At 38.4% G+C, this 14989-nt stretch overlaps 1 pseudogene; it reads left to right on the top strand.

The window, feature by feature from the left end:
- The first annotated feature begins 72 nt into the window (after positions 1-72).
- LOC137281146 (uncharacterized) lies at positions 73-7201 on the top strand (annotated as a pseudogene).
- The last annotated feature ends 7788 nt before the right edge of the window (positions 7202-14989 follow it).

The raw sequence follows: 14989 nt of genomic DNA, 5'->3' as shown, positions 1-14989 counted from the left end.
GGATCAACTTAACATATCTCCACGTACCCAAAAGCATCAACTCTGATAGGGTTAGTCCAAGTAAGGCTTGCTATGTATGCCAAAGTAATGCTACCCTTCCATGGCCGTCATGAATATTTGACACGAAAGACTTCCTCCCTTATCCCCTGTAAAATTTAACATTGAGGAAAACGTTGTTAGAGTGTCATTTTTATGAGTTGAATATGTCTTACAGTATGTTAGGATACAATTAAAGAACCATGTTAAAACTCACTGTTCAGATGAGGAATATATATATTCAAGTGATATCATTTCACTAGAGTGAAATCTATGGAGCGATTAGGCCAGAAGTCTAACCATTTGATATTTATATCACCAGGGTAGCCCACGAATTGAACAAGCATTTATTAGGGTAGGTGTAGCTGTCTTAAAGTGCACAGAAAAGCCTTAAATGCACAATAATGTCTTGGCCCCTCCATCCACCCTCTTGGCTTTTTCTGCCTGGTGCAGAGGCCCCTTTTGACCTCCTCCTTTGACCATGTACAAAACCATCTAGACTGATATTATATGAATATTTCATTCACTCTCTTTCTCATTTCAGCCAAAATGGGCCGCTGCTTCAGTACCTCAGGTGAACAGTCAGTGTGCACCTTACACCTGCTGCCAGCTGTTTACTAGAGCTTCATCATGCCCCAAGAGCCCCACAGGACTGGTAGGAAATGAAATGCATCTTGTACTTGCTCTGTCTTTTCTCAAAATATCCATTGTGCACTTAAGACCTTTCTGTGCATTTAAGGTAAGCTATAGGAGTGCTTAAGTGCAGAGAAAAGCCTTAAATGCACAATGATGTATTGGCCCCTCCACCTTCTTGGCTGTTTCTGGTTGATGCAGACGCCTCAACTCATCCCTTTGACCACGTACAAACCAATCTAGACTACATGTTTCATTCACTCTCTCGCTCTCATTTCAGCCAACATGGGTCACTCTCTCGGCTCGTCAGGCGAACAGTCAGTGTGCACAATGGAGGTGCTGCCAGGTTCTCAGGAGAGCTTCATCCAGCCCCAAGCACCCCACAGGACTGGTAGGAAATGAAATGCATCTTGTATTTGCTCTGTCTCTTCTCAAGATATCCATTGTGCACTTAAGGACTCCTTAAAGCCTTAAATGCACAATGATGAAGCAACCCTGTATCATGTGTATCATACCAAGCATCATCATATAGGATGGTATGCCTGGAAATTATTTCTTTAATTTCACACTTCCACAATACTGTGATGTTTATGTGGAATATAATTTATATGTTCAAGGCAAGTATATGGTATGTATTAGCAGTCACATACTTTTTTTTATGAAGATCACACTTGTTGATTTAGAGTAATGTTATTTGTAAGTGAGGAACACACAGAGCAGTACAACCTGTGTGAAAAGTGTAAGTACAGACTGTAAAATACTCTACAATGGCTGTGTGTATATGTTGCACATTCTTATTTAGCTCGTTTAAACTCCTATAAATGGGTGTACAATGTATGCGTTCTGGACTCCCATATTAAATGTATTTCCAGTTAAAGTCAGTTACATGGAATACTTTATATCTAGGACATTTGCTGAAGAGTGAGCGTTCAAAGCTTCATGAGGCTGAAACCCCCAAAATTATGGAATAGAAAATGGAATAATACATACAACCAGGGATGGCAACTTTCTGTGGATCTGATTTCTGTTGATTTTATTTCACAAAGAATCATCTAACCCATATTCCACGACACAATATATTGTTTCCAAGTGTATGTTACCAGCCTTGGATATAACAGGACGCATGGCTGTCAAAGTTCATTTGAACAGATCATTATGATCTCATACATGTATATTCATATGTGCCCTACTAAGATGTTCAATAGGCGATTCCATGGATTTCTGATTTATGACTGTGTTTCTTTTCCCTAAGACTGGAGTACTGTTAATGTAACAGCAGGTATACTTTGTAAGCTTTACTTGATATGTCATGCAATTGTAACTATTATTCCATAGTCGGAACTGTGATGAAACATTACAATAAACAGAAGGTCGTTCTTCACAATTATTGGATATTAAGACTCAAATCCATACATGTAGTACTTATCAACCTTGGCAAAACTCAGTCCATTACATGCATGTGTCACTGAAACTATGAGCATCTCACCTTTTGCACTGTAACTTTTTGTGACAACTTTTGTAAAATGGCCAATGTTCATTGTCACTAAATATTATGCACTGTTAAGGTTAAAGAATTTCTAAACATGCCACTATTTTTAAGTGTGTTTAAACCTGATTGATTTTCATGCATTTCAGACACAATCATCAAGACACAGATTTGTTGGGGTTCTTTCTGATGAGCACTACCAGTGAATTGAGTGCAAGATAAAAGGTACTGCCTTTCCTCAGGAAAGCAGGACGTATAGGTTTTACAATGCCTGCACAGGAATAAACAAGGTCAGATTACATTTGGAGAAATTCACAACCCTGTATATGGTGAGTACAGACAGGAAATAGTTGACAAGGAAGGAAAGATTGTCATTCAAAGTTCTGAAGTGGACAACATCATCTCCAAGTTCTCCAAGGAGTTGCGAGGTTCAGGCGCCAAGAATATAACGAGCATGGTCAATAGATATTATGTTTGGATGTCACAAGAGGCCATACAGGACTTTATGGACAGGCAGGCTGACAAACAGCGTTCACGTCCAACATTCACCAATGTGCCCAACCTGAAACCGGTGATTTAAAAAAAAGCCCTGGAGCGACATCAGGTCGACCTTGTTGACCTGAGTATGATGCAGGTTGAAGTTGATGGTGAAACATCCTTGTACGTACTGTCGGTATTGGAGGTCTTCACCAGATTTCTATAGCTCCGCCCACTATGAAGCAAACGTGCCTCCTCAGTCGCATTGGAACTTCGTCGAATATATTACGAATACGGATGGGGAAGCCCACGAATTCTCCAATGCGACCAAGGCTCAGAGTTTAAGGGTGCTGTGAATCAATTGTGTATGGACATGGGAACTAAAACTGTCCGTAGTCGGGCTCACCATCCCCAGTCTCAAGGAAAGGCAGGTGACAAATATCAATAAAATTTCATACGTGATGTGTAATGTTCATGGTTAAAGTCACACTTGCAGAGGCACAGTGGTTCTTGATATGAAGGATGTAATCTTTAACCCATGGTACCACCACTCATTCATAACAATCGCATCAAGTGATGAACACTGTATATGTCACAGTTACAGTCACACAGCTTTTAGTGGAAGTTTGTCATCACTGCCATTTGTAGGGTTGAGAACATGTTTGTCACTTTACGTTCAATGAATCAGTGTGTTGGTCAGATAAGATATTTATTCCATGACACCCTGTCAGAAGCTTCTTTTAGTGAATATTCTCTCATTCTGCCTTTCTGTTTTATGTTATGTGCAGTTAACCCTTTATTGACTTATGTTCTCTTCAGAGTGAGCGATCACACCGAGATTGGAAGACCCATTTAGAATTTGACTTAAAATTCAGTTCTGAAGGTGACACTTTAAACTGGGTCGAAAAGTTACCCGCATACGCAAGGATACATAACGAAAGCCGTCATTCAGCTCTGGGTAAGGTTCGACTTTAACTTGTACCATTGAGGGCTTTCATGTGGCCATGTCATACATTATGAAGAACAGATTCTCACTATCTCTGGTTCATATAGTAATGATGTAATTGCAACATTCAAAAAGGTACCATTGAGAAACCACCCCAAAGCAGCAATGATTTATGACTTCTTTCAGATGTATATTTATCCCAAGTATGCTAATGTTCACCAGTTACCCAGAACATGACATGAGAACACAACTATGTACTTTGTATGTTTACAGGTTCTCCGCCGTTCCATGCCATGATCGATTGCACCCAATGCACTTCACTTGCTGAAAGCAGGCAATTCAGTGGCTGCATACTCTTGTTCTGAAGAGGAGCATTCAGAACAGTCTACAGAGAGTAATGGGGTGTCACATGTTAGCTTATCAAATAATAACTACAATAATGAGTGAGTGAGTGAGTTAATATTTAACGTCACATCGGCAATGTCTCAGCCATATCGTGACGAGAACATTTAATACTGACATGAAAGTACCATAATATTGTTGATAGTGTGCACTATGTATCACAAGTGTATACAAGTCAATAGTGCGATTTTAATAGTTCCAGTTAACAGTTGGCAGTAACAGTAATATATATTTCTGCTAATCAAATATCAGTACATTTCTAGTGTAAGTAATTTCATTTCATGATCATAGCTAATGTCTTGCCATTGGCAGGTAATGTACATAATACATTATTATCACACTTCAGAACACTGACAACCAGGAATTGCGCAAGAGAATAGAGCCTATTTCATACCTGAGAAGGAAAGGTTGACGTACTGACCCTGAAGTATATACCCAAGAAAGCCCACGCAAGTCTAGAAAATGTGGCAAGCCTAGATTTCCATAGCTTCTGAAAATGAAGAAAGTCTGAGGGCTCCATTTCATTATATTATTTGTTTTCACTATGAACGTTTTTTCAGTAAAATATGTTCATTTCAGAGACAAACTGTTAGTCTAAGGGAATGATGAATAAACACCCAAAAAAGTGTCCCGATTGCATTATATGAAATAGGTGAGAAAGTGTTTGTGAGGATCCAGGTAAAAGACAGACGACTGAGAAGAGGTGGTCAAAAAAAAGGAAGAAAAATGTGTTTGGAGGGAACCTTTGTGGAAATTCATTCTGAAATGTCTATGTATAAGGTTAATTTCCAAGATAATAAAACAAAATGGGTACAGGTGTCAGACATCACCTCACTGGCAAGGCACGAAGAAACGAAGAAGAAAAACATTTGAAGGTACATACAACAATAATGAAAATAACCTTTATGCAAAATAAGTTTTACAATATTTAGCGTGTTGTGCAAATAGGCACAGCAATTACTTTTTCCTACAATTGCGCTGTATTTCATGGTTAACATAGATAGCAAGGAGTGGTCAGTGGTGACTGTCTCCATAGTTGTGCTGACCATGTTTATTGTACGGCATGAGTATTCCATAATTAAACTGTCTTCCGTTAAATATCATTTTCATGAATCTCGTGAAAGGTATAGTATCAAAAGAGTGAAAGCGAGATTGATACCCCATCACTTAATGTATAGTAGGCCATTGAATCTATTCAGAAGATTAATGTGTCGATGGTAGCTGAAATATTCAAAGTGATGGCAAGAACATATATGAGGTTTTAAGCATGCAGATGCCTAGATTGCTATCCAAGCAGGCAAAATGTAAAAATAATTCACATGCTTTCTTTCTACCGGACTCGATGCCTGATGCAGAGGAGAAGAGGAGACCAGCCAAAAGAGGGAATTCACATGACAAAAGCGGTACGACAACCCAAGACAACTTTATTGTGCATATAGTCAACACCTAGGCTGGCTGTATGTCTGTGCGTTATGTTATACGGGACAAATCGTATGTATTACAATTTCTTGACTTACGTCTCACCACGTTTTGAGCCTTGTTGTAGCCCTATCCTCAGGTTGAACTGAACTAAAGAGTGAGGCTATACTATTGACTCTGATATGTTCTTGTTTCCACGTGTTAACAGAAACATCAAAATCATTGCAATATTTCAGCATGAAAGCACATATGTATGTGGAATTTCTGGGGAAAAAAGGACACCTTTTGCTATTTCATATGTTTGGCACTGTTAGTTTCTTCGAAATCTAAGGACAAAAAAGAGATATGGATATTTTTATCTACTTAACTTGGTACAAATATGAAATCGATGCAGAAGTGGGAACTTACTTTACTGGAATATTTGGGGCATTCTCATTTTCTTGATGTTCATTAAAAAAGGCTTTGGCATGGTGTGAAAAGCAGTCAAGAGCGCCGTTCAAACGGACTTCCTATCACAAGCTGTTACCAGTATTAACCATGGTCTGAAGTGTAATTTATCATGTTTGAAATTTTAAGAAGTTACTGTTTCCGTATCAACAATTTATGCACGGACCATTTCACGAAAAATAATAGGATATCCTTGCTACAATTGTGTGTTCTCAAAAACCAGGCTGTGCACTGCTTCGTCTCTGTTTCATAAAACATTTGATTTCTAACTTAGCCTTTGATATTGGTGTATACGTAACCTATATTTTGAATTCTAAGATTCTTCAGTGAAAGATCTAAGGAACTGGAAGTACTTTATGAAATGATGATGTGCACTTTTTTGCATTATGTCGCAATGTGATGGCATTACTCAGCCATTGTAGTTTGCCCCCTTGTAAACAAACACTTTTTTTGCATTACGTCACAATGTAACGCACGTCACCATGCGTGTCAGTTCTGATTGCCTCGTACGGCCTCCCACAGCAGACTACTTCGCTGGCTACTCAGCTAACATCACTGGTGGTAATATTTTGTTACTTTGGACTGTTGAAATGTCTCATATTTTGAGTCAGAATTTTACAGCGATATGGTAACGTTCGCAATGTTTACACATTCCCACAATGTAATTGTGAAATGTCTTAACTGCTCAGTTTCACCCAGAGGTGCTGATCTAAGTTTATGGCGGTAGCAGAAGTACAAAGATCCCTCTTCTAATTCACATTGACCCCTATGGTTTACTTTTATCACTGATGTAAGCTAGGACAACAGAATGTTGGTTTCAACTCAACAAGAGTTCTAGAATCTGTACTTTACTGTGAAAAGTGTAAAAGTAATGGATTTTTGTACTTTACTTAGAAGTGTAATCCCAACTATAACTTATTATATTTCTTATTAGTGGCATTGAATATTCACTGGTGTGTTCCGAAAGCCAAGATTACCAGACAAGACAGAAATTGTCATCAACTATCTTATATGATTTCTTTCAAAATGTGTCAGGCTGTGGGATTTGCCCTCTTCTGATGACATGTTTCAAATAGTAAGTGTTCAAAACATGACATGTCATACTCATTCATGGCCGCATGAACTGAGGATTGAAATGGCACTAAATGAACATGGAGGATTTTCCAAAAGCATAGTTGACGTGAATTGTGCGTATATGTTTCTCTTTCTGTTTTAAATTGAAGTAAAGTACCAAATTCTACATTGTCCTAATACAAGGCTTCACTGAAGACATATCTCTCTACTTTTCAGAAAAGAGAGAGGAAACTTCCAACAAGAGCGGGTTCAGTGAAATTGAAAAAGCTGATGGGTATTAGCTGATGGGTATAAGACTCATGTACAGAATAAAGGTTAATAATTATAAATTGATATGCCAAAAGTCCATACATGACCATGTTTAGTTCCTCTTACAGCTTAAGATATGTCATTTTTTCTTCTCTCGATTCATCTTTGGTAGATGTTACTTTTGTACATTCATTGAGGACTTTGTGTGATGCAACGGTCATGGCAACGGTGGTAAACAAAGACATCAACATGTTTCGATAATCCGTTTTTCGCCATATTAGAATTTTAAATTCGTTTTCCGATTTCAGATACACATATTTATCAGTTTTCTTCATAGTAAAGCCTACTATTCCCAATTGGTTTTTGGACAAAATTCGTGAAAACATCGGGAATGACCAGCTGTTGACGTGTGTGGATGACACGGGGTGGGCGTGGCTAACTCGCTAATTTGTTCTTGAATCACTTTCACACATACATATCCAAGCTAATAAATGAAAGCGATTGATAAAATCTAAAGCATAGGTGCAACGCAATAACGGCTATAGGTTGCAATGACCAAATGTTACATATACATATATTGCAATACTTGCATTTTTTCCTCGATTCTGAAAACCCGACTAACATGCCTCTCGCTAAATATGGATGCCTTCGAGAAATTTCTAAAGGTTACTTCCCGTCAAATAATTAGGAAATGAAGTAATTAGCAATTATAACCAGCCTCTCGTGTCTACTTTTTACTGACCTGGGGTCACAGTTCGTAGAAATCGTCCTCAGTCTTAATATTTTCTGTATTTTTGTGACCCGCAATAGATCTAGAACTTAGATTTGCATAATGGCTTCCGCGACTGAAACTTTTCGCAAACTCGGATAGTGAAGGTGAAGAAGACTTTTGCGGGTTCGAGGATATGGAAGAAGTTGAAAATTTCGACCTTGGGGACGATGAAGAAGAATTTTTGGAGGACCCCTCAGAGTGAGTGAAACGCCATGACTACAACATTTTGTCGATAGATCTGGGCCAAGAAATACAGGTGAAAATTTGAGTGAGTATGATGCTTTTTCACTCTTTTTCAGTGTTTGACTTGCTTGTCACTGAAACGAACAGCTATGCAGCACAATTTATAGCTGAAAAGATGGATACGTTGAGAGTACATTCACGTGCTAAGAATTGGAAACCGGTTGATACGTCCGAAATGAGGGCTTTCATTTCTATACTTTTAGTCATGGGTTTGTCAAAGAAACCATCGTATGAATCTTACTGGTCAAGTGACCCACTACTCGAATGTAAAGGATTCAAAACTATCCTGGCAAGGGATAGATTTATTCAGATACTTATGTTTTTCACTTAAATGAAAATGCCACAGATGTACCTAAAGAGGACCCAAGGCATGACAAATGTTTCAAAATAAGACCTCTCATGAAATTCTTGTTCCCGGATGGCAGAGGCACATCCACCCAGGCAGGGAGGTATCAGTGGACGAGAGTGATTGCTTTCAAGGGACGAACAGGTTTGCTGCAGTATATGACAAATAAACCACATAAGTAGGGTATCAAGTCATGGGGTCTGGCAGATAGCAGGGCTTGGTACATGTGAAACTGGCAAATATACACAGGGAGACAGGAGGGAGGGAGACCACATGGTTTGACGTACGAGGTTGCTACGTCATTCTGTCAGCCTCTGTATGGTAAGGGTCACCATGTGTACATGGACTTCTTCACTTCTCCTTCTCTATTCCAGGAACTAAGTGACAACCAGACTGGTACGTGTGGCAGGCTGAGGGCCTCCCGACTGGGTGTACCACAGCCTGTCAAGGATGCAAGCCCAAAAGCTGGTGATGATCCGCATTTATATAGGGATAATGAGTTTTTGTATATTACATGGACTCATAAATGAAACGTAAACCAGCATTCACGATGGTTCTTGTTTTTTTAAAAAGAGTAAGATGTAGGGCATCCCCAAACAGAGGTAAGAAAACCCAATGCAGTTCACCATCATAAGGGATAAATATTTTAATGTAAAAACACTTTTGGATCTTTTTTCACACAGTAAATACTCATTTAATTATTGGATTTTTAAGGAAAGGTGATTTCCTTGTTGAATTATAATTGATATGTTCTGTAAATAGTTGTTTTAGGGGATAGGTTTAAGGGATGATAGTATAGATTAGGAACATTGACCATTTTAGTGACTGTACCCTCAAAAGGGGTTGAAGTATTGTAAAATTAGTCCTCCTGAGAGGGTACGTAAGTCCAAAAACTTTCAAAGTAAATTTATACTTTTCAGGATTTTTAAGCATTGTATTTGTGTTCTTTTAATTTTGGCTGAACTTTCCTACACTCGCCAGCAGCTGAAGGGATGGTGTAAATCCAGTTAGGGTCCATGCAGGTAGCAAAGGGACTGTAAGTCCCCATGGTCCCTAGTATGGTGATCTACCTTCAGTTGCTGGCGATCTACAGCCCCTATTTTATATTGTATTGTCCAAATAGTGGTATTTCTTTTAACTCTCCACACTAGTTTTAATTGTAACTGTGATATTCTAGTTGTTTTACTGTCCTTTGACGACAGGTGTTTATACTGTATGCATGTTTCATTTCAGTATCAAAATGTTCTCGTCACGATATGGCTGAAATATTGCCGATGCGACGTTAAATATTAACTCACTCACTCACCCACCCACCCACCCAAAGCGTTTCAGCTATACAGTCAGCACATGGGACGAGTGGACCAGGCAGACAAGCAGTTGTAAAACTGCATGGTGCTCCACATGTGTTGGAAGTGGTGGAAGAAGGTGTTTTTGTACTCGATGGAGTTTCATTTAGTAATGCTGTGATAATCTTCAAAGCTGCAAACCCAGGTAAGAGAGTAAGTTCTGAAAAGTTGAGACTACCCATTGCAACCAGGTGCCTGGACCGTCCTGCTAGACTAACAGCTCGCCATTTCCCAGGTAAGACCCACGATTAAACCCAAAAACGTAAGATCTCGTGCAACGACTGTGTGGTTTTGTTCGTTCAGAGGTGCCAAAAGACATCAGACCACTTTCATTTGCAAGAACTGTAATGTTCACTTGTGCCCTGTACCATGCTTTGCAAGGTACGGGAACCATACCTTAATAAATATTAAAATCCAGTGCTACCCAGTCTCCATGGTTAAACATACCTGTTAGTACCTTTGTCGTTGTTGTTGCTGTGAAAACAAATACCAAAAACAATTTCATGCTAAAAATGTAAATATGTTTAGGGACTGTTCATAATGTATGTGTGTATGTGCATGCGTGAGGGATAGGGGCGTCACCAATTTTGTACTGGGGAGGCAGAACGGTCATCAGTTTTGCGCACATGTACTGGGGATACAGACGCAATCAAACTTTGTACATTTAAATATCTAAAGTTATGTTTAAGAATTGAGGCGGGAGTGTCACTTATTTGCTACGTACATCATAGGATCGGGGCAGTCACGTTGTTCATGCTCCTCCATGTAAATTATCATCGTCTCCCCCAGCAATAACTTATGAACAGTCCCTCAGTTGGTGTATTTATTCTGTAATTATCTATTTCAGTACTTATTCAATTGTATATAGGACATTATATATATATATATATATATATATATATATATATATATATATATATATATATATATATATATAAACATATTAGTCCATAATATTTAATTTTTCAAATGTTGTATCACATTACACCAGCATGTATAGAAATCCATTCAAACACATTTCGCTTTTTTCGCGCACCTGTCAACAGCTGGCCACACTGGGTCGATAGGTATGAAAATGTTAATTGTGTGGGGCAGAATATAATTCAAAATATTGTGCAGTTTTCTCCGTAACACTATTATCTATAATCAATTATATTCCCATGGGTGTCTTTAGAGTGATACAAATCAGAACTACCGCTTCCGGGTCACGGGAGCATTGAAGGTCAAACTGGTGTAGAAATGTGCGAATTTAATCGCCTGAGCCATGTCGTTATTCATTATGATTTATCATAATTATATTTTCTGTGTATTCTAAAAGATATAAACGAATTACAGTGCTACAAACATACATACTTATTTTCTGTAATCAAGGAATGAATCAATTGACGTCTCCCCGTGAGTGACATCACATCCGGGAACTTTTGCCTGAACGGTGTCATGAACATGTGGGATCTTCTTATCGTTTACTTACCGTTCTGAAAAATTGATTATATCAAAGCTAACACCTGTCGACTAAGGAGATCACCTGCTTTCGATCAAAAACAGATACCACCCCCGAAACGTGATTTGTAGCGTCCTTGATTGTCGTCTGTTATGTCCTGTACTTTTTATGGCATGACACGTTAAATCAAACAAATTATAGTCATTTGAATACATGGCACGATGACCTCGAAAATACAAATGTATTTTGACGACAATTTTCGTACTATATATTCCTCTTACAATTCATAATTTGCCTTCGCGTCGGTGTCATACAATGTAAAAAAAACATGAATTTTAACTCCGCTATATTTGAGATATTGGAGAATTGATGGATGGAGGCAACAAGCGCTGATTTCTTGAAACAGATTCCTGATACAAAACGCATTCCACCTACCATCACGTAATTCAGGGAACTTTACGAATATTTACAATTTTTAAGTCCGCGTCGGCCTTAACCCGTGTGTTTGGAAACATTTGGATTTTTATTTATAGCTATGTTCATGTTTCTATCTATAATTAATGTTAAAATTATTGGTTCCCTTGTCACGTTTTTAATGGCACACCAACTTTTTGAAATCACTCACCCTCTTACAACGCCATGCTGAAATTTATTCAGCAGGCTAATGGTTATACTGTGACTGTCAGGATCACCTGCACCCTCTCTGCTGCATGTTGTATTGCTATCTGTAATAATGCTGACAGTAATCACAAGTAATATGCGATCCAGAACAATATCTTCTAGATCACCAGATAATAGTTCTATTTATTCAGCTGAAGCTAACGCCAAATTAACACCACTTAAATATATTCAAAGACACCCTAAACGTAAACAATATATAATCTATTCAGACTCCCTTTCTTGTCTTCAGGCTATTAAATATGTTTCTTGTAGACATCCACTTTTAATTGAAATTATTGAATTGTATAATGATCTTGCTACTGGCCAATACGACATCGTCTTTTGCTGGTTACCCAGCCACGTAGGCATTTCTGGGAACACAATGGCCGATCTTGCTGCGAAGGCAGCACTCAACAAATCTGTAACACCACCTCTTATTCCATACACCGATTATAAAGCTGCAATTAGAGCGTATATCCGTGATCTGATGCAGAGGAAGTGGGACACCCAATTGGGTATCAATAAATTACATGCAATAAAACCTTATATTGGTTATACCTACTTGGGTCGTCAGTCCAGGTTTGAAGAGGTCATCTTGCGACGATGTCGTATTGGCCATACGACATATACTCATGAATACCCATTGAAAGGTGAGGATCCTCCGTTCAGCATCCCTTGTGATGAAATAATCACGGTCAAGCATGTTTTGCTTGACTGTGTTGAATATTCCATCACAAGGGATAACTATTTTAAATCCAGAACTATGAAGGATCTTTTTCACAATAACAGTGGCCATTAAATTATTGGATTTGTAAAAGAATTAGATTTGTTAAATGAATTGTAAATAGATAAATATTTTCTGATTGGAATTTTGAATTAGTAACTAAGATTGTTCGTGGCTGTATCCTCGAGGGGGGGGGGGGGGGGGGGGGTTAAAGTAGTGTAAAAATATTGTCCTCCCGAGAGGGTATGGAAGTCCACAAACGTTCAAACACTCCGCTCTGTTAATCGTAGTATATGTGTTCTTTTAAATGTATGGCTGTATGTGCCTAAATTGCTAGCGACTGGTGGGATGGTGTAAATCCAGCTGGGGTCCATGCAGGTAGCAAAAGTAATGTAAGTCCCTTTGGTCCCTTGTATGGTGATCTACCTTCAGTTGTTAGCAATCCATAGCCCATTTTTATATTGTATTGTTCACTATAGTTAAACTGTTTTAGATCTAATTACTAGTTTTAAATGGATATCTGTGATATTTACTAGTGTTTTTACTGGTCGTTGTCAACAGGGTTTTATTTTCTTATATTCATTCATTCTACAATGTCAGTATTACTTGTTCTCTTCACGATATGGCTGCAAGATTGCCGATGTGACGATAGATATTAACTCACTCACTCATAAGTAATATGCAACATGTTTTGGATTCTATAAATAACTAACAGCCTTCATTCCAGGTACATGAAACCAGCAAATCGAAATTTCTCACGAAGTTAATTTGTTGCAGGGAAAGCGATGTACCTTCAAAGACTTCTTGGATAAGAAGCACTCTCCTTCTTTCTGGAAAATGTTGGAAGAATGGGGGGACAATATCATATTACAAGCAACAACTGACCTGTACAAGGTGACAATCCGATAAGCACTATAGCCAATAGACCCATATTCATCGAATCATCTGAGAAGAAAGACAGCACAGCAGCTTTGAGTATAGGCCACTTGTGCGAACTGCATTATGTCACACTCGTTCCCATGGCCTCCGAGAAAGGTTTGTGATTCACATGGGCATGTATGGTGCAGACAGAAAATGTGTGGTTGTGCACTTTGTGCAAGCAATAAGAACTTATTTAGTATTCGTGACACATTTCTCCATCTTCTACTATTCCACAATCGGACACAATCCGCTTTGGGGAAGTGCCCATACTGAAAAATAAAGGTAAAATCCTTGACGAACGTATTTCAGACAATAACCTATGTATATTTAACAATGATTCACCCACCTATTTGCATCCAGCAACGAGGACTTCTTCTTCCCTGGATCTGTCAATCACCGATTCTATCTTATATAAAGAATTTGCAATTGAATGGATGGTCCATGAAGACCTATGTGGGAGTGATCACTTCCCCACCATTCTTAAAACACTTCACCCTGGTGATGATCCACGTTTATCACGACGGAACTTCGCTAGGGCTGAGGCCCAAAAAACAATGTTGTGGTTCCGATTTCCTAAATTTCAGAACTAGGGTAGGTAGGAAATTTTTATATTTTATTTTATAAAATATTTTTACTTGCTTAATCTGTCGCTCGTCATCATATGTATTAACCTTTAGTGCTGTCTTAATATGCCATAGACATAGAATCAGTGTGATTTTAACAGTACATTTTAGCAATCTGCTGCTAAAACCTATAACATTAAAACTGTTTGCAAACAAGGGGGTGGGGGGGGGGGTGGTGGGGGGGGCACACAAGCAAAAATCATTTCTTGACATCATTATAAATGAAACTGTTATTAAAACTACTAATTTCGACACTTAAATAACTGGCTTTGCTCTTGAAACAAAATACCCATTTTGGCAAAATTTAATACGGGGTCCGATGGAAATCTGCACATAATGACACAATCACCAGACCCCTTTGTGTAAGTGACAGCAATGCCATGATTTAACATGTCTTGGTTGAGTCGAAAAATCTGCAAAATGACCAGTTTGTAACACACTTTCTAAACAACTGACTGAATAGCCTGTCTCGTATGACATCAATTCAGGCTTGGGCGACAGACTTACGTGACCTGTCTGTGGGTTGTGTTTGCGTGCAAGAGGGGAGCAGACGGCTTTTTGGTAACTTTTGATCTCTTAGTATTCATTAAAGGTGTTGAAGAATACATTTGGTGTTCCAAGACTAACCACAGGTCTATAGTAAGTAATAATTAAATGAGTGAAAAAAAAAACAAAATAAAAAATAAAGTTTGTTCTTGTGCTGTAATAAGACAAATCAGAAATCATGGCATACATATTGTGAAA

The sequence above is a fragment of the Haliotis asinina genome, chromosome 4, assembly GCF_037392515.1.
Source record: "Haliotis asinina isolate JCU_RB_2024 chromosome 4, JCU_Hal_asi_v2, whole genome shotgun sequence".
NCBI classification, from domain to species: Eukaryota; Metazoa; Mollusca; class Gastropoda; order Lepetellida; family Haliotidae; genus Haliotis; species Haliotis asinina.
The sequence above is the reverse complement of the archived record's forward strand: the minus strand, read 5'-3'. Positions and strand labels throughout refer to the sequence as shown.